Below are 21196 nucleotides of genomic sequence, written 5' to 3' on the forward strand. Positions count from 1 at the left end.
AGACAGTTGTCTTCTATACACAATTTCTTTGCTTTACAAATGTACATATAACTTTGAGACATAAACTTCTCTCAGTCTGGAAAAAAACTATTTCATTTGAATACAGTAGATTAAATTATGAAAGTGTGACTTAATCACACTCTAGACAGGGAAGATAGTAAACTACTACCTTAGACAGACACAGACATTAAGTTACTTCTTCTGTTAGTGTTTTCAGTATTTTTTTAAAATACAAATTCAAACTGCACTATTTTTCTCATATAAAAGCTAAATATTACTTGTTTTACCTTTACAACTTCAAAACATACAGTAAAGAAAAATCCCATGGCTGAGTATTGGTACCAGACATGCATTCTGGTACTAAAAATCGCATTTCTACAGTACTTCTTCTTCATTCCAATAGGTGCCCAAAGTAGTATTAAGTCCACATTGGCATAAGCACTGTCAAAAGCCTGTAGCAGAAACCATTTCTCTCTGAAGGGTTTTGCCTTGGCTACTGGTCATCAGGCATCTTTAATCACTTATTCTTTCCCTTTTACTTTATGGGTCTTCTTGACCTATATTGTTCCCTTACATAAAAGCTCTCTGTTCTGTTAAGTTTTTCTACATTTCTCCTGACCTTCTGTCTGCCATGCCTGTTTTAGCTGGAAGCAAGGTACATGAAGTCTGATTCAAAACCTGTTTATCCCTTCCAAAAGGGAACTATTTCTATAACTAGTTGGAAAGCACAATTGGTTCTGACAGTGTTATTTTGGCAAGACTGGGGCAAAACCCAAGCAGAACAGTAAATGTTTCTCCAACAAGTTTAAAAAAGACCTCCAAACCAACAGCTCAAATCAATCACATTCAAACAAAAGATTCAGTATAGAAAAAATTACAACTTTCTGCATATCAATAGGCTGAACGCATTCCTGGAAGTTTCATCATCAACCCATTGATTTTTAGAACGCTGAAACAGAAGGACTTGACTTCCTTTATGACTCAGCTTTTCAACTTTAAATATCACCTTCTGGAGACAAAAAAATATGTAAGTTCTGAAAGAAATTCTCAAACATCAGAATTTTAATATATGAAAGGAATTATTTGCAAAGTGTCAGCTTTCTCTATTACTTCATACTTCACTGCTCTTGATTTCACCGGTTTGTGATTCTGTTTAGCATATACAGGGTATGTTATTCTGATCGAAGTATCGAACTGAGGAATTGCTCAGGAAGAAGTATTCTGACAGAGTAGGCACCAGTCATTATGTCAGGAAGAAAATTTAAGTTCTAATGGCCTGGAAAGAACCTATATAGAAATGGAAAAGAAATGCATGCAACAGTACTGAGCTGTAAGCAGTTATTGTACACATGGGAGAAAAGTTACAGTGAGTGCATCCTCCAGCTTCTGGAAAATATTGCCCAGGATCAACACAACCATGGCTGCAAAGAAGGATTATGCACCTGCAGAAACAGGATATTGTGGTTAAACGTAGAACAAGAAAAATGTATGAGGCATGGAGAGCTTAAACTAATCATATGGGGGGTGGAGAAGGGAGATAGATGACAATAAAGAAGTTGCTTGTAGCACTGGATCATTTAGTTGAGCTTAGCTGACAGACCAGGCAGGAAACCTATTGCACTGTGGCAACAGTTTCACATAAGTTGTAACATAAGACAATGCTGTATCTCTACGGTTTTACCACTCTACCCTCACGCTGGCACAAGCTTTTTTGCAACCATAGAGTCAACCTAATCACTGAACTGATAATCCAGGTTAAATTGAACCTTTTCGATTACCTGAGAGGATGGATAAAGAGAGAAGAAAGGAAAGTAAGAAGGCAAAAGAAAAAATGGGACTGTGTCTTTTAACAATTTAAGCACAATTTCAGTTAAGACCGGCTTAGAGTGTGCAGGAATTGATCCTTGAACACTGAAGGGGAGAATGATGCCCAGTAATCCTAATTGCTGACAGATAAAGAAAGATGACTTTTTCCGTCCCTGGTGAAAGTAAAGGAGTGCTGGAGCTTGTGGTTGTTCACCTCGTCTAGGTCCACCAGTCCAGGGACAAAATGGAAGAGCTGCAGACTTTGTCACATTTACTTCTCGTGGAGTACCAGCTACTCTGTATTTCCCTATCTTTCCCATAAGCTGTGATACAATTTCGAAATTTCATTAAGTGCCACCTCTTTCATTCATGTTCTAGAAGGAAATGGATTTGTTGATACTGCTTAAAGAAAATCTATTGTAAATATTACGTGTCTTTTTCTTTGTTGCCTTCCAGGTACCTAAAGTTATAATTTTCTTCATTTTTCTGGGGTTTGAAAAAAAGTTGGTCATCTTATGATTACTAGACTCCTTCCCTTTTTCATACATCAACCAGTGCTTGTCCTTTTTAGCATTTCAGAGCTTTCTTTGCCTTTCGTGAAGATTACTACTAAAGTTTCTGTGATTGCATCAGTCCAAGGATTATTTTAGTCAGGCCTAAGCAATTTGAAAGCATCCAGATTTCCTGAGTACTTTCTAACCATTCATTTCCTCTGATGGCTTCAGTTCCTATCTCCTTGTCACTATGCTGGCCACCTTAACTATCTCATCCAGTTCACTCTTCTCACAAAAACTTGAGTACTTCATGTACTTATACAACACTGTATATTATTTGTTTTCTGGGTGATAGAGTATGTGTGCTTGCACATATGCATATAAAAAATGACATTGTCTACAGAGAAATACTATTTCTAAAGCCCTTGCCTTGACAGTATTATTAAAAGATCTAGGTTAAAAGAGGCTTCAACTTCCCAAAACAAAAACATACCCCAGTGGCTCCAAGAGCTTACAGCAAGCTCCCTAACCTACAGTTAAAATATGAGGGCACAGTGAGGGCTGTCTGCTCAGCCAGGGAAGGGAGCTGACCAGGGCCCCATCTCACCACACCCCAGCGAGGTGAGCATGGTGGCCTTGGTGACAGCACCCAGAGTTGGACAGCAGTGATCACCATGTTTGGGTCAAACCAGGATATAAAGTCAGCAAGATTAGGTCCACCTCAGCAAGATATACAGCTGCCTATATGTAATGTATACCAACTCTGTCAGAGTTGGCCTCAAGCATAGGTAACTCAGTTCCTGGGGGAGCAGAAGGAGGGGTGGGAGAACCTCCTTATGCTTTTGGGGCCCTGGCTGGAACCAAGAAGGACTCAGCTCCAGCAGGAGCCACTATGATTTGGAAGGTATAAGAGATGCAAACCATACATGACAGCAGGGCAGCAGTAGCTGCTTCAGAATTATAAAGAGATAGAGGACTTTGCCACTGTCATATTTTCAAGAATCAGCTCTTATGAAGTTGGCAAAATACAATTTAGTTCATAATAGAATTTGTTTCTGTTTATTAACTCATTTACTTCCCTTTTATTAACCAAGGACAAAATTCTGCCCCAAGCTTTACTTCAGGCACAACATGCATCTGTAATGACCTTTCCCTATTTATCTCCCCAGAAGACATCTGCCCAGACCTGAGAAGAGAAGTATTTCTCCTCTTGCACTTAGGAAGAAAGATCAGCCTTGGCTGATGTAGTTCGTTCCCTTGGACAAACAGCTGCAAATTTAGCAGAGAAAGCCAACAGGGTTCCGGCTTGTATGTCCTGTATGAGTAATTCAAGCTGAAAGACCTTTGTATGGAAATTCAAGTACTGCCTGGACTATATCACCATTTTCACCCTGGCTGCTAGAGAAGAACATGTGTCAATGCTTGTGAAAACAGTAAGACCCTGCAGGAGAAGAGGGGCTCTCACAGTAGAAAGCACACACTCTTCTTAGATAATATGCCAAAGACAACTCTCTCTGAGCAGACCATATTGCAGCAAACCTTCTATCAGGCTGTTCTTGTGTCAGTGTAACTCATTTTCTTGAAAGAGTCCCATTTCCTTCCCTCTTATAGGCACCTCAGGTGATTTCCCTTATCTGTAATACATTCTTCTCTATTGTCAAGTAATATTAAGCCTAACTAGATTGTACAGAGGATACTGATCCTGGATATTATTTTAACAGCAGTTCCATATTCATTAACATTATCTTATATGCCAGAGACCAAGTTATTCCACAGGGCAAATAAACTTGGCTTGATTTAATCAAAAGGTATCTAATGGCTACCAGGGACAGAGCATTTGAAATAATTTGCTGGGACACAGGCTCTGTTCTTAGATACACTTGAAGAAAGTTCAACTTTCGCAGTTCACAAAACATGAAGGCTCTCTGGCTGCTCATCGGAGGGAGCTCGCAGTCTCCAGTGGAAGGCTTCCAAGGAGGGACTGCCAAGGAGGCTGTAGAGGCAGCTGTCATCAAAGAACAGTCAGTCAGCTATCACCTTTGCTGGGTTTTTAGAGTCTAGAGACCTGGAGTTTGCTATCCTCCCACTGGGCTTCATCTACAGTAAGGAAACTTTTAGAAAGAAATGTCATGAAACACTCAGATATCAAACACACTCCCCTATTCCCCCAATTTCAACCCTACTCCTTTTTATCCTGAGTCATTCATCCTTAAAATAAAGAAGCTCTTCCTTCCTATGTTTTTGTTCTACCACTTTGGATCTGAAAAATGATAAGTTTGTAAGTACTTTTTCTTGGGCTGAAAATGAGCCTCCATTCTTGCAGCTGCCACAGATGTTATAAGCAGAATTTTATTATAAGCAAAATCAATATGGCAGTATTACAACATTTCTATCAGTGAAACAAACAGAATTAGGTTAAATGACAATCTCATTACTGCTATAGAAGCTTCAATAAATGGGAACCTTTCTTGCTAAAATATAAAACAGCCAAAACAAGAAAAAAAAAAAACAAATTGCCTAATTAAGAACACTACATCCTTAACAAAACTGAAAGATCAATACCCCTTCAAATGCACAGAGAGGCAATTGCCCCCACCTGCCCACATAACAAATTCATTCATCAAAACGCTATCTCACAGAAGGGTTCTCAGATACAATTAAGCTATCATGGCACTTTAATGTTAAAACTACAATCCTCAGTGCTGGGCCTGTTTACAAAAAACACTCTGTGGGCCTAAATCAAATAACATTTATGCATTAATATGGCCAATCTTATTGTTGCTCTACAAGAAAGAATCTTTAGAAGAAATGAATTGAAACCTAGTAATACTATTTTTATGTTAAGTCAATGTTTGAAATAAAACATGGTGCTGTGAAACCACACAATGTTAACAATGGTCAGTCTGATAGCAGTTATATAGTTTTCCTCTCACTTCTCCATAGCTTTCTGTTATGCTGAGAATATTTATTACTTTATATGTTCATTCACATTTTTTCCTATTGCAAGATTTTAATGATTAACACTGCTGAGAGAGAAATTCAAGAATTAAAAAGTGAGGAAATGTGGATTTTCTGAAGGTGGATACTAAACCTCTGGAGCTGTCACAGATTGTACCTGGCTCTGCAAGTCGCTCTGGAAAATCTTACTTTAAAGACCTTGAAAGCCTACAGGGCTCTACTATGGGGAAAAGGACTCCAAGACTCTATGTACTATCTGTAGCAAACATACATAGAGAAAAAAGAACAGTTCAATATTCTTAACAGTACAAGCCTCTCTACCATATGTATCACAGAAGGTGTTACTAAATGTGATATACTCTGTCAAAATCACATCTCCAGGTAATTTCAGAAATCACAGGGACATAGCATTTGAGACTAAGCCTGAGCTCACCATCTTCCTTCCCTCCTGAGCATCCTAATTCCTTAAGAATTTCTTTTAACTATTTGCAGTAACACATCTCTCATTTTCTGTATTAGCTCTTGCCCGGTGGACACACCTATTCCTTACAAGGGGTCACATGATCAAAGTTGGGTAGATTTTTGAATAGATTGGAGAAGTCAGTGGAAAACTGAACTGTGCCAAAGCTAAAATAGTAGGGAAACTGAGGGTGGATTCAGCAAATAGTATCAGTTGAAAGAAATGGGTGGGGAAACATTTGAAAACACCAAAATATTTCCTTTTACATTTTTGGGGAGAAGGGCAGTATTAAAAGCATTTTGAAGTGTCATTTCTCATTTAAAAGCTGACCTTAATAGGAAAAACAGATGAAAAAGCAAATTTCTTTTGAGTTAATGGAAAACTTTTAGGCTAAACCAAATTAAAATTCTGACATCCATTTCATAAAAAATTCTCTCATTTTCCTGAATAATTTCTGTTTAGGTTCTACAAGAACTAATACATTTTCCCTTATTGTTTAATTTTGACCAACAATCCAAAAAAACCCAAAACAAAACACAAAAATCTGTCCAGCTAAACCTGTTATACCACAAATGAACCTCAACTTTTTGTGTGTGTGTGTGTGATCAAGGGGACTGCACCCACCAATTATTTTTAAAACCCAGCCCAGTAACTTCTCTGGGAACAGTCAGATATTCTTGTGACTCACTACCTGCATCCAGAAGGGAAATTGAGCTGGAAAATGTACATACCTTCAGTTTTCCAACCCAGTACTCTCCATGAATTTAGTCACTTTTTATTACTATTAAATTGATTAATATATTTTTGCTGGCTCTGTGTCATATTCATTTTTTTGCCATCATTAAGATACTTTTAAAGATTCAGTATCCAAAGAAATACAAGAATCTTGCATAAACTGCCAAGCTGGGGTGGGGCATATAGGGAGGAAATATACAGAAAGCCCACCCTTGCAGAAGACAAGAATGTGGTTGCAATTTGCAGCAGCACAGCCTGTTTGTCTCGTTCTCCCAGGGGGAGAAAATCATCCAGCTGAGCCAGGGCAAATGCAAGGTTGCTTCTCCACCCGTCCTTCCCTTACCACTGCCGTACCTGAAGCAGGCCAGGCAGACCAAACTGTGGCTGAATTTGTGTTTGCATTCTGTCTGCAGCAGCTGCCTGTCCTGAGGGCTGTTTTCCTGGGTGCACTGTCCACCGCTCACCAAGAGCACTGAGCCATCTCTACACGGTGTGTATGGAACACGCAGCACCAACAAACACCTTTTCCACCTTAACTGTGAATGTCATTTCCTTTGTTACCGTGCCTGGTAAAAGTTCAAGTGTTGTGTTTCTCTTGCAACCATCAATAACGCTGTGAGCACCTGCAACTCGATGAGCAAAGCCTCTCCTAGCTCTGCTTTTAGTATTAGTGTTGATGTGGTCAAGTTTTTCAGGAGAAACACAAAACTCTCAGCTCAAGTTGTGGCCCCTAAAGTCCTTTTGGTTCACCTGCCAATATCAGTCTTGTGAAGTGAAACAAACACACAAATATATTTAAAGATTCCTGAGTGGTGAGACAGGTTAATTGTTGACTTTGCAGTCCTACTGTCATAGAAATATATTTTGCTTTGAATGTATATTTTTGACCACAAAAGAATGTCGACAAGTAAGGCACTTGTGATCTGCTCATCATGAATCCTCAAATAGGGCTGTGCAAGACTTGAGTCTTTAATGTGAGGGAAGACAAATGGATGAATAGACCTCTAAGAAGGATGTTCTTACATTGATAGTTTCCTGGTACTGACTGGCTATACATTGGCTGTAAAGATGAAAAGTCATTATCTTGTTACACTGCAATTCAACATACACCATATGAAAAAAAAAAACAAAACAACAAAACACAACCAAAACCAAAAACAAAACAAAAAGAAGCAACAACCAAACAAAAACAAACAAACAACAACAACAACAAAACCCAACAGGTAACAGACAGTGAAAAAATATAAAGAATTGCTGGACAATTTGGTTTCCCTCTTGAATGTTTGGCCTGGTATAAAAGTGGATTTGTTTCTTTGTTTTTATTGATATTGCATATGTTTAAACAGAGTTTTGTGGGCACAGGTTATTATCAGGAATGATATAAAAATTCAACACACAGAAGCTGACTATCTCGTAGAAACTGAAGGCATTCCAAATTCTCTCTGTCCTAATCTCCAAAATAATCTCTGCATGTGACCTATATTCCCTCAAACTGAGTTTTTCTGGCTAATTTCCAAAGGGTAATGCTAGAAACCACATGTATTTAGGTTTTGTTTATGAAGACAAGGGCTTGAATTCTAAAATGGGCAGATACTCTGGCTGCACTTCCATCCTATTCTTCACTTTTTTATTCCTACTTGATTTTGTTTTGAAAGGAACAGACTACATTGATAACCCAGGACCCTTTTTGAACAGAAAACATGGCTTATGAGTAAAAATAGAACACAGAGGTAAAAAATACAAAAAAAAAAGAGTCAGGCTTTCAGAACTGTAAATTCCAAATAGTAAAAATTCCCAAAACATGGAATATTGATTGAAGAAATTGATTTCTGAACCTATAATGGGACCGATTTTTCCTCAGTTTTGAATATTGGCACGTCAGAAACAGAAGGAATGAGAAACAAAGGAATGAGAAAATCTCTCCTTTACTGCCTTAAGTTTTACAGTCAGAAGAGAAGATGTGGCATATAAGTGTTCTCATAGTAAGATACTTTTTTGACTCCACACATATTGGAATATTTATCTCTACCAGCAAATTCATACCTACGCATGCTGTGGACACCCACAGTAGGTGAACTGTTATTGGAATCACAGTATTCCCAGAATCTGTTTCAACATGCCATTTTGTCATCAAAATTTTTTACTGTTCTTACTAGTATCTAGGTTTGGGTTCACTAACTGGTGCATTTGCAACTCTGCACATGTGACCTTAGAGGTACTTAAAGTTCGCAAATATAAATAGGATCAAATTCAAATGAAGTTGGGTTTTATATTTGTCTTGTTCCTTGCATGCAAACCTGGCATGACCCTGAGGCTACCTTTCCTCACATAAACATATGTCTTGCATTATGTCCAACACAACCATAGATAGAGGTGTCATTTCTGAATCCTGATATGATATGGGTATTTATCCTGCCTTCTTTGCATGCAAAAATTTCCAATTAAGTGACAAAGAAAGCTCAAAACATTATGCACGTATTACCTGCATTAAAACTGATTTGAACTGTTGGCTCTTACTTGTACGTAGATCTCATATTGTCCTGTCTTCCTGGTACGTGGTGTTTCCTTTTCCTCTAGGCAACTGCAGGTCTATTTCTAGAGGTCTGTGGAAACTTCTTGTTCCTGGAGAGAGCACCCTTGAAATACAATTACACTGTTTATAAAGAAACTCAATACAAGGGTGTGTTAAACGTGCTTCAGAGTGAACAGTTCAAGAAAAATCTCACCTACAGTGAAAGAAAGATATGCCATTAATGCAGGATCTTATGGTCTGAGGCCACCAAGAAAGCCCATAGCCCATATCAAATCATTCATTAATGGCTATAAAGCTAATGAAAAGCAATACTATTCTCTTAGTATGGACTAGAGATGATGTCTGAACTGTGAATCCTTGCCAATTTAAACCATTATTGTAGAGGCATGAATAAAGGAATCCATGGACATCTTCCTGACACAGGGGGTACTAAATCATCCTAAATTCAATACAAGGGCTTTGGTTTAATCATCTCTACCAAGAGTTGAAGAAGGCTGGCATTTGTCTGCCAAGTCTGTGGCAGGCTAAGAGGCACAGCTTAAATAAAGTGGAACGGAAACTACTCCAGCTGCCCCCTCATACATTTTTTAAATCCTGACAAGAGTCAGTCTGGGAATGTGAGGATTATGCCAGGATGAACGAATGAAAAAGAGCACTGCTTCTGGACCATATGTTTCCTCTCAGTCTAGAGGTGGTCTCCTAGTGGGCCTGAATTTCTTTGCACTTCATATTTGGCACCAGTGTGCAGAATCCAAAGGTATTTTTAACACGCAAAAAGAAAGTGCCTGGGCAAAATGCCTCCCACACAAGATGACACTCATATTGGGTATTGTCCTAGTGAATTTCCAGGCTTGCTTTATATTTATAATACTGGCAATTTCACAAACAGTGGCCTTCATTTTAAACTTCTACAAGGAGCAAAATAATTTCAGATACTTCAGAAGAAACAAAGAACAACAGAAACACAATTATATTGTTAGTGGGAATAATGGGGTTTTTCTTAAGACCTACTTCTTTAGGAAAACTTAGTTTAATTTCTGTATCTTATGTTTTGCAGGAAAACATTTCCAGAAGCTTAAATACCAAGAAGCCAAGGGGAAAAAACAAAAAAACAAAAAACAAGGGAGTGAGAATGTATAGTGTTTATGAATAAGAATGTAAAAATGACATGCTATGAATATTCAAACATACTTCTATTCAGCTGAGATGCAGAAAAATCTGTTTTCATAAATAACATAATAGATAGTTCTAAAGAAAAAAACCTCATACTTCCTTTGAAATGCCAGTTCCCAGTATCTGACACTATTTGGAATTGCCTTTTTATTCTATATTAACCTATGTATTTGTTATCAGTTAGCAAAACATTATATTTCTACAGATCTACTTTAAATTCATCAACCACTGAAAATAAACAGAGAAATTATGACTTAAAATATTATGCTACTTAAGATATTAGGTAAGTAAGTAATCTCAACTTTCTTACTCTAGGGTAGTTCACCAATATCTCCTGTGCCCCACATCTTTGAATTGGGGCCACCTGATGACACACAAGCTCATGGACCTAGAACCTAGAGGTCTTCATGTACAACACACTTTCAATTTTTAGATACATTAACCTGTTACAGTCAAAAACTCTGGAACAAATATCTAGAAGCCCAGAGGTCCTTTGCTTTGGGATTCAGCTCAGCAAAACCACACCAGAGAAGAGTACAGACTGACATTCTCATCTAAGAGTTCAGTGGGTAAACCAGAGGAAAATCACATCTGAACGTTCCCATCTAACTCTCATGTTCAAAACATTTACTTCTTCCCCACTCCCACCCTCCAAAGCTACAAACTTTTGCTCACATGGCTTTGCTGTACATTCTTCCTGAAACATTTCAAGAAATTCCTAGGTTTCCAAGCCTGGGGATGCGGTATAAGAAGTTAGAAAAGCATACTCGATCAAAAACATTTAGAGTGTGTAATAAAGACAGATAATGCTTTGTACACATAAAGGCACCAAAAAAAAAGCCATGCAAGCCTCTCTCCTGTCCCAATACCATCCTTAGGTTAAGGGCACCCAAAATTTCCTGAAGGATTCATGAATGCTTGGAGTTTGGTCCCGGCCCCCTGAAGGAAAACTGGAGACTCCAGAAGCTCCACAACAACTATATCACAGAGAGACATTTTCTAAGTTCATAGTAGAGACAGACAGGAATACTGAAGTCAAAAGGTTTAAACTGATATAAAAATCAGTATGATATATAGTGAGATGTAGTATCACCAAGCTTTTTTCCTGATGTACGTAATGTTCAGGCTTACTTTTAGATGGTGGCACTCAAAGCAGAGTTGGCTGGGAAATGCTTCTCAGAGAACTGGTTGGAAAATATACAGAATATGAATGAAAAAAATGGTTTTTTTAGGGTTACAATAGAACTTACTGTTATAAATAAAAATGCAAATCTAGAACCAACAAAAGCTATGGATTGATAATGTCAGGCTGCCAGAAAGGGCTGTGCCTACAGTTCTCAGGAAGAGCCTTGAGAAAATCGTAGTCGTCTGGCTGCTGGGACAATCCTCACATTGGCCCAGAACTTCTGAAGGAAATGTAAAACTGGAAATTTGTCAAATTTTCCGACTGCTGCCTAAATCCTTTAGTAACCATCCTTCTTCACATTAATTTTGATTTTAGATGCCCTTCAAAAACATCAAACTTGTATTAAAGATTTGGAAAGAGGGAAACTTTGCCACAGCATTTGAAAAAATTACTTCGTGTTGAATTGTTATACTTCTTTTTCTTTTCTCTCCAAAGTCTCTAGCTTCACATCTAAATTTACCACGTGCATACTATTTTTCCCTTTCTATATGAGTTTTATTATGCTACACATGGTAAAAAGCATTATCAATTCAAAACTTTACTGAGATAAAACCGTATCACATTTACATTCCATGCAGCATACTGGGTTTTGGAACAATCCCTCAGCTTTGAAAGCACAGCAAAATATAGCTTTGACACTGAATCTGTTTTTCTGATAGTGATCAGACTCTCTCTGTATTCCAGCCACAAAGCTACAGTGCACTCAAGAATACTGCATATGAACACAGCTATAACAACCACTTTGTCTTCAATGGGTCTCATAGTTCAGCTGTCATTCTTTTTAATGCTGTCCATATTCAGGTTAATGGGCACAGCAAAAGGTTTGTCTGCCCTTATGAATAATGATATTTCAAACAGTAATTTGAGTTGAGAGTTTTCCATCATTTGCACTCGTAGTCACAGAAAGGTCTTTGAGCAATTCCCCAGTTTTTTCTTTTTGCTTTTTTTTTTTTTTAATTTTCTTTTGCTGGTAGTTTATTGATTCCTAAAGATAACACGACTTGAAAGATCAGTAAAGGTTAGCTAGTAAAAGAAACATGCATCATTTAAAACGCCTCTGTGCATCTGGGAGTTCAACAATACCTTTTAGTGTTACTTAGGAGTTACAAGAAGCCAGTACTTTTAGGATGACTTTTAATCCAGACTTCTTACTTGTGAAGCCAATTTTTGAGTGCTGGCTATCTTTTAACATGAAGACTTGGAAGGCAACTTGGACATGAAGTGATAGCACACATATCTGTTCAAAGTTAAGTAAAACACCAAGACTGGTATTTTAACAAATTGTCTGGGGTTTTCAATATGGACTCTTTACATTGCTTGCATTGAGTGGAAAACGAATACTAAATCCTTGGTACATGCCCTGTTTCAGCCACTGTGCAAGTTGAAGGAGGATGATTCCTGCCCTGGATGCCATCAGCAGCTCGCAAACAACCCCATGTCCCAGGGGCATTTCTTTCCCCTTACCACGCATGTCTTCCCCATGTGGGCCAGGGTGGTGAGGCCAAGGCTATGTCAGCCAGGGACATTCTTGCCCCTTGGAGCAGCCACTGGCTGTAGCAGCTCAGCTGGGAAGGGGTTTTTAGGATTTCAGCAGTGAAGAAAAGGAGGTCAAGCAGTGCCGAAGAGCTCCATGTGCACAGGGCCAGGCCACAGGGCCTGCAGGATTGGGCCCTCAGATGTAAACAAAACACATCAGGGAGAACTTCTTAGAAAAACAAAGCAAAACAAAAACAACCAAAATAAAAAAACAACAAAAACAAGGGGAACTCGCTGCTTTATGGTGGGGCCTCTCTGCAGAAGCTGCTAGTCAAAAATTTTTTTTTTTTTTTTTGCAAGTGTGGAGGGACCCTGTTTTTATTTTCCATAATCTACCAATGAGGTGCTGCAAAATTACCTCCCTCTGCACTGAGTTTTGCTTTTATTTACTCACTCCACTAGTGAGACTGGAATAATGATTCACATTACTGAGTTGCTAATTGTAAAACAAAGTGAATGAATAGGTCTATAGAAAACAAAGCTCCTCATAGGTCAACTATCATGTAAAAGAGCAGCACTTCTCTTTTTTGCAGTTCTTGACTAAGCTTTTAGGAAAATAATTTACAAATATGAATATTCTTCTTGTTATGACTGAACTCACAGTGTGATATCAGATTTATTTCATGTGCATTCTTTCCTTTTCCTTCCCTTCACCACACTTTCTGAGCCCCTGTGATCATCCAGTGTGAAAGTCAAACAGCTTACACCTGTCTAAAATTGGTTTCCCCAGCTAGGATATAGTAATTTTCTACCAGAAATTATGCTTTAATAAATTCAACTTACAAGCATATTTAAGATGGTAATTTAGAAAATTGTACAATACACACAATACCTAGACTAAAGGTAAAAAATGCTCTCTTTACAAACATTAAAACATTTAGTGCTTTACTCATGAGCTCACTTCTATTATCTGTCAACCTATAACCATCTTTGCAGTGTTGTAATACCAGAAATAATTTGTGCAGGCTTGACAGTTTGATTTTGGTTTATTTTATGGCCTCTTTATTTTATGATCCCTGTAGGAGCTTGTAGCTTGCTCATTGGCCAAGCAAAAAACACATTTATTCTGGGCTAAACAATAGCACTGTTTAATTAAGAGGTGTCATGCTATTTATTGTATATCACATGCTGTACCTTTGATGAGGGGCCATAAACGCAGAAGGTTCGTCAGATTCAATTTCTCTCCTGTAATTTCCTACCAGAGAAAATGTGACACGAGGCAGAGATCCAATTTCCCATTTCTATTTAGCATTTATATTGACAGAATTAATGATTTTATCATCATCTTTGGCCTGCTGCTAAATGGAAGACGTATATTGCCTGTTGAGATAGTAATTCTTCCTATAAATTATGTATATGTATATGTATATGTATATGTATATGTATATGTATATGTATATGTATATGTATATGTATATGTATATGTATATGTATATGTATATGTATATGTATATGTATATGTATATGTATATGTATATGTATATGTATATGTATATGTATTTCCTCACTTATTTTTTTATGGGGAATTTATACCTTTTTATTAAACACATTCAGAGAGGAAGGATAGGTGATGGGATAGGTAATTAGGAAGAATAAGAGTGATCTTAGGCAATGTTTCTAAGCAGGGATAAAGATGAAAGAATCCTTTGCATATTTGCCACGACAAAGGCTTCAGGAAGGCCCACGCTGACGAACTCATGGCATGCTGATGGAACTAATTTTATTTCTGAAGTTCTCCCATGAGAATGCTATACAATATATATGCTGCACATTTGTCATAGTTGCCATGTGAGAAGTTTCAATTTCCTTCTCTGAAAATAATTGACCAAAAGATCATGAAGTTCAAAAGACTAGAGGGAAATGAATAAATATTATATAGAGATATAATGTATTGTAATCATACTGTATATGCTATTTTAATAAAAATCTAGAGACCCCTGTTACAGTTCTTGAACCTCTTAATGGAGCCAGAGAGAACTATTTTGTAGCTTCAGCTGAAATAGGGCTGTATTCCTTCCCTGCTATTCTAACTATCTTTATAATTCTGTTAGAGGCCACTAGCTTTAATTTATCGCTCAAATAATATGAAGTGGATGATATTTTAAATCCCTTTTCATGTATATTTTATACTCCGAATAACTTCTGTTGGAATCTTTTGTAAGTAAGAGTCAAGAGCAGCTTCACTTTGTTTTAGAAAATGTTTACTCATCTGACACAAAGCAGGACTCATGCAAGGGAAGAATGAAAGACAAGCTTCAGAGGGCACATTACACTTCACTCTCCTTTTGATGGCTTGACATAATGGTGCTAGGTGGTATATCAAATCAGTACATATATACACACATATATATGTATTTACACACAAATAGCCAATACAACAGAATCTCCGTGCTTCCACTAGAAGTCCCTTTATGGCCTGATATGTGATGTGATGCACAGCTGCCATCTCCTAAAAGAAGCAGAAATAGTAAGTTTAGGGATCCTTTGGGTTTTTTGTTTACTTCAAAGTAGGAAAGGCACTTGGAAGGAACTTTTGTCCGTACATACAGGTTTTCCGCACTAGTTTAGGAACTTCCTAAGTGAGCACTCCCTAGGGCCCCAGGCAGGCTGTGCTCATAAGTATTTGGGAATAGTGGTCCTCTGTCTACAAAAGCCAAAGAAGTAAAGTTTCAGCTTGTATTTTTCCTGTTATTAAGGCTTGCTCTTTACTATGGCCTTGAAGTGCCATTTTGCTTTAATTGGGGCACTCAAGTGCTCTTTCTCCTCTGTCCAGCCACACTAGCATGAGTGAAAGAGCTGCCTGCCAGAGCTACCCCGATGCCTCAGGTCCCTTGTCTCTTTATCCCAGGCCAAGCCAGACATCTCAACATGCACAGATGGCACGGCAATGAGACAGAAATGGCCAATTGCAACTGGCAGCCATCTACTTGTGGCTCAATGAATGTGGCCACGCATCTCCAGAGCCATGTGACCACACAAGTGAAATGAGTGCATGTTGATTTTTTTTTTCCCCTTAGAGAGATGACAACACGGGAACCTTAGACAACCAGAGTTAATGGCAATCTGACCTGAAATTAAATTATTTTCTTCAAAATGTTTGCCTCCAATTGATCCACAGGCCAAATGAATCAGGGTTCACCACAGATATTACAGAGGTGAACTTCCAATTTGCTGAATACCAGTCAATTTCTGAACGAGCAACAGTGGAGAGAAATATTTTCCTTAGCACCAGAACACTGTTTTGATGCTTCTACATCTTCCAATTAACCTATTATAGGAAAGTCTTCCTTAATCTCCTGTACATGAATGCACTGGAAATAAATATAGAAGTAAAGCATTGTTAGCTTTTTTTTTTTTTTAAATTGTTTTTTCAAACTCCAAGTCTGCTTGGGAAAGCTACCAAGAGTAAATCTCTTTAAATATTGGCCAGCACCCTAGTCTGCAGAGTTATAGGATACAGATGTGTTCTGAGTAAAAGCAATTAATTGGTGGTAACCATTTTTACTTAGACACTTGGCATGAACCGGTTGGTTAAGCATGTTCTTATGGGAAGTAGTCACAGGGAAATACTTCTTTATACAAGTCTACTTTTTATATACATTTATAAAAATTAATATTGCCTATCATTCTTCTGGTAAACGTACACATCAACAGGTTAAAAGGCATCAGAGAGGTATCACTGGTAATACCACACACATTGGTCTGCAGAAGACCTTATTCACTACTGCCTAGAGTTTACAGGATTTGGATTAGTTTGTTCCTTTTTTTTTTTTTTTTTTTTTTTTTTCCCCCCTAAATCAGAGGAAATGTAAGTGGCTTGAATTCCTTTGTGAATTCCTTTGAAACATGAGAGTACTTTCCTTTGGTTTTCGAAGTCGCCTGTGCTCAGCTCTCTGGTCTCACTCTTTGCACATCCTGGCACCACCAGTTGGCACAAACAACATGGCTTGCCATTAAGTTGATTTTTCCACTTTCTTTTTTAAAATAAAAAGATATTTTATCAATCTTAACCTTTATAAAGAAGCAAAACCAGAATATAAACTCCAGGATACTTCTATATAACCTATAATTTTTTTACACAGAAGTAGCAGAAAATGACCCTCCCCATATTGTGTGTTCATCTTAACAGAAAAACACATGGAACCTGTGCAGCTGCTGCTAATATGTGAGAGGTTCAGCACTTTTAGCCACAATTTGCAAATTCCTCCAATGGGCCAGACAGCTATGAAAGTTAGGAAAAGCGTAAAGTATTGACCTTAAATGGTACACAAGTAGGCCAGGAACTTTCCTGGTTATAATGTTGTTGTGTATATTTTCTACCCATGTACCACAGTCAGTTGAAATGAGAGCAGAAGACTTACCTTGCCTTAAAGATGGGAATATAGCATTCACTTTAAAATGAAGGTCAAGACGTTTTCTTTTCAGGAACAGTAACATTTCACTAAGCTCTGTAATGGTGGGCTGGCATCAAGTTTTGGCAAGTTTTGAAAAATTACTGTAAAATTAAAAAAGAAAAAGAAAATTAGGATCTGCAACTATTTTTTTCTTTACTCTTTTAGTCATTTTGATAAGTGAAACAAATAGCATTGAAGGGAATTAATGTCATTAGAGTTAGGGTTATAATGGGAGTTTTATACAGAAATAATACTTTTAATACAATGAACAAAAGAAAAATATGCAAAATTGAGACAATAGAAGTTAAATTATTTTATAATGTAAACAACTAAAATTTCATATGGTACAAATTATAAAGAAATCATATTTCTGCATAAACTGTGTTTAATTTATTACTGTAAGGAGAACATTAACATCCTTAGAGGACATGTAGAACTCAGAAAAAATTAATAGCAGTAGCACTACTGTATTCTGCGGTCTGCAAAGTCATCTACAAACGTAAGACAAAGATGTAGTGTTTTCTGCCTATCCAATAAAGTCTGTAACAGTAATGTGATCACAAAAATGTACTATTGAAAGGAACCATATGAAATAAACTTTCAGAGATGTTGTAATTATGCAATTTATGGGGATCTGGATATATTCTTCATCTCTCAGCTGTATTGTGAAAAGGAACATGTAGAAACATTCATGGTATCACCTTCCCTTTATTTTTTGTATCACTTCTAAAAAGTTCTGAAAAAAAAAAAAAATCAATGGAAGCTGTGTCTGGATTACAGGCTGAGGACAGAAAATGCCTGCCTCTGTAGAGATGTTCTGGTTAATTTATAGAGTTTCCAGTGCTCTAATTTAAAATGCAGAACCCAGGATAACTCACAGACCTCCAGCTCCCTCTTGTCTTGGAAGAGCCTCCCACAAGAGCGGAGCCCACAGGAGCGTCCCTGGCACCAGCTCATTGGGGAGTCTCCAGCTCTGCCATTGTTTGAGAAAAACTAAAAAAAAGTTACTGTAAACTACTCCAACACATTTAAGTAGTAAAATCAAACTCCCATTTTAAAACTATTGAATGTTAAAGCTGATTTATGAGTTTTCAAGGCTTATAATTAACAGTGTTATATGTAATGCAACCTGCATGTACTTTTCCAGTCACTTCTCCTGGGACAGCTTCCAACTTAGCAAGCGATAAGAAGAACCAGGGAAATTACAGAGGTTTCTTCAGGAATCCACATGCCAGTGAGTGAGAACAGCTTATGATGATCCCTGCAAAGAGGAAACCCTTGTGACACATGATCGCATGGTGTCAATGGGAGAGTCTGCCAAGGGCGGTTGTTTCCTGAAGGTTTTGCCATGCAAAAAGTGTGGTAAGCATATTCTCTGAGAAATAAAAAACTGATTATGTCAATTTGTCTTTAACAAACAATGGGCAGTGCAAACAGCAATAATCTTTGAAACAGGACAAGCCCCGTGCAAAATCTCAAACCTATTATATGGATTTATCCTGCTGATTTTTCAAGGTATCAAAGTGCATAGGAATACTGACACCTTTAGCAATTTCTTTTAGAACATGGTTAGAATTGGTTAGAAATCTGGCAGATCATTCCATGAGCAGGAGTGAACAGCAACAAAAATGCATAGCTGCACTCAGCACTTTGCCTATATTTCCATCTTCTTTTGGGAACCAAAGAAAAAGGAGGCTGTATAAAAATATATATATATATATATATATATGTATAAAATTAGAGCTCTGATTTCTATGGAGTGGGAACCATTGCAGGAGTAAGAGCAGAGGCTGAAGCCATACACTCTCATGCTGGCAGTGTTTCCCAATAAATTGTTTTGTCTTTTCCTTGGTGCCACACAGTTCAGTTGTGCCTGCTCTGCTAGAAAGTCCTGAGAAAACTCTTCAAGTAGGTATGATACTTTGCATGGGCTTGTCTCTGCTTGCAGTGGTTAACAGTGATTAGAAAAGTGAAGGCAGGAGGAGATGTAAGAAGGGAGAATGACAATGGGACTATTCCTATATACAAATCAACTCCCCAGAAATCTGGAGATTTTCACAGTTCAGTTTGGAAAAAAGTACATTCATAGTGTTAAAAGGAAAGCATTTGACAAATTAATTAAGGAATTTTAACTGTTGGCAACTGCTTCATACCCTCTAAATACCTCTCAACAACAGAAGTATTATAGGCATTGCGAGTGAGGGTCAATGACAATTCTGTGTTAGACACTACACGTATCTGACCCTTCACAACAGAATTTATTGCAACAGAGAAACTAATTCATGAAGGAAAAGGTAACCAGTGCGTTTTACTTCTTTGCCTGCTCTGTAATCAGACTGTAATTTCCTATAATGTTTTCATTATCAAAAATTGCTCAATTAATTCCTTCAACTTTGCAGACGAAGCATGAATTACTTTCTTCAAATATTCACTCTTGGAGGTGTATTGATTAGTTCTCATTAGCTAGATAAGTAAATAGCAGTGTTCTGCTCTCCATCAGGCTGATACTTAAGGACTTTTGGCTCAAATAGTTGTTTATGAATCCAGAAACATGGTTTGTGAATACTCCAGCATACAAATTTGACATTTGCGTTGCACAAACATACATCATGCTCCCAATCACTTTGATTTTCAAAATGGCATGATTTTGTTGGACCTCTGGCAAGAATCAAAGTCAGTGTAGTGAGCTTACACATTTGACATTTTACCTTCTGAAATCGAAATGACGAAGGGAAATTTTGTTTTACGATTTTTTTCCCCCATGTTTCAAGGTGGAAGTTAAGAGCCACTGAAAACCTCTATTAGATTTAGAGCCTCAGGCAAAAAGTAATCCAGTGCTTGATTTTAATCTTCACCTTTTAGTCGTTTTTACAGACCCAACACTGAAGCTGTCCCAGTGGTGGGATGCCTGAAGAAACCACAGTGTTGGGGAGCGCCGTGCACTCTGAGTAGCGCATCAATGGGTCCTCACAACACCAATCAGTAAAGAGAGAGCCTGAAAAATGAAATTCATTTCATAACCCCATGTTTTTACTCTATTGCCCACAAGTGTAATCTTTTGCTTCACTGAAATGGTATTCAGGAAAAAGAGAATGAGAAGATATTTATGAGGTAATGGAAGAAATTACTTTAAAGTAATTCTAACAAAACTGATTTTCAAGTGTTATAGTTCTGGCTCCTCACTTTTGTTTGAGTTCAAGTCCTTAGTAGCCATGTTTTCAAGTTCAATTCAAGCACAACCTATGGACTACCATTTTACCAACCTCTGCTCAACTAAAAAATAAAAAATAGAAACACCCTCCAAAATACGTGATCAAGTAACAACACAGTTCTAGAGTCCACAGCACTGTCAAACTTCAAATGTGATGGCTGCAAACCAGATCTTTTTAAGACCTGAAAAGGCATCAAGTAATGAACGAGAACAATAATTTTACCAAGGAACAGAAAGGAGGAATACAGGAAGACAGACAAAATAACATTTTAACCTATGCTTTAGTTAAATCCAGCACTAACCCTGAAAAAAAGTAGTCTTTACTTCTCTACTGCTTATTTTTGGTCAACTAGTGCAGCCTTCTCTTTGGTGATATGTTTCTGCAGGATCTAGGAAAATGGACTGATCACCTGATGCAGATTAAAAATGTCTCATTTTTACCATGTCACTTTTAATCCTAGTCCTGTTACCCAGCCTAGTGTAGGCTGGCCTTTTCCTCTAAAGCCTTGATGAGAGCTGCAACCTACAGTTATAAAGATGAGACCAGACTTTCCTCTGGGATGTGAGAGCATTTCTCTCTTGAGCTCTAATGAAGCAGAGAGTGCTGCCCAGGCAGCTGCATTCTCATGAGAGGAGACAAAGCATCAGCCCTGAAGGCCAAAATCCTCTGGCATGCACCAGGCAGGGGGTGGTTGGCAGCAGGAGCCACC

The sequence above is a fragment of the Streptopelia decaocto genome (assembly GCF_964273445.1).
Source record: "Streptopelia decaocto genome assembly, chromosome: 1".
In the NCBI taxonomy this organism is placed as follows: Eukaryota; Metazoa; Chordata; class Aves; order Columbiformes; family Columbidae; genus Streptopelia; species Streptopelia decaocto.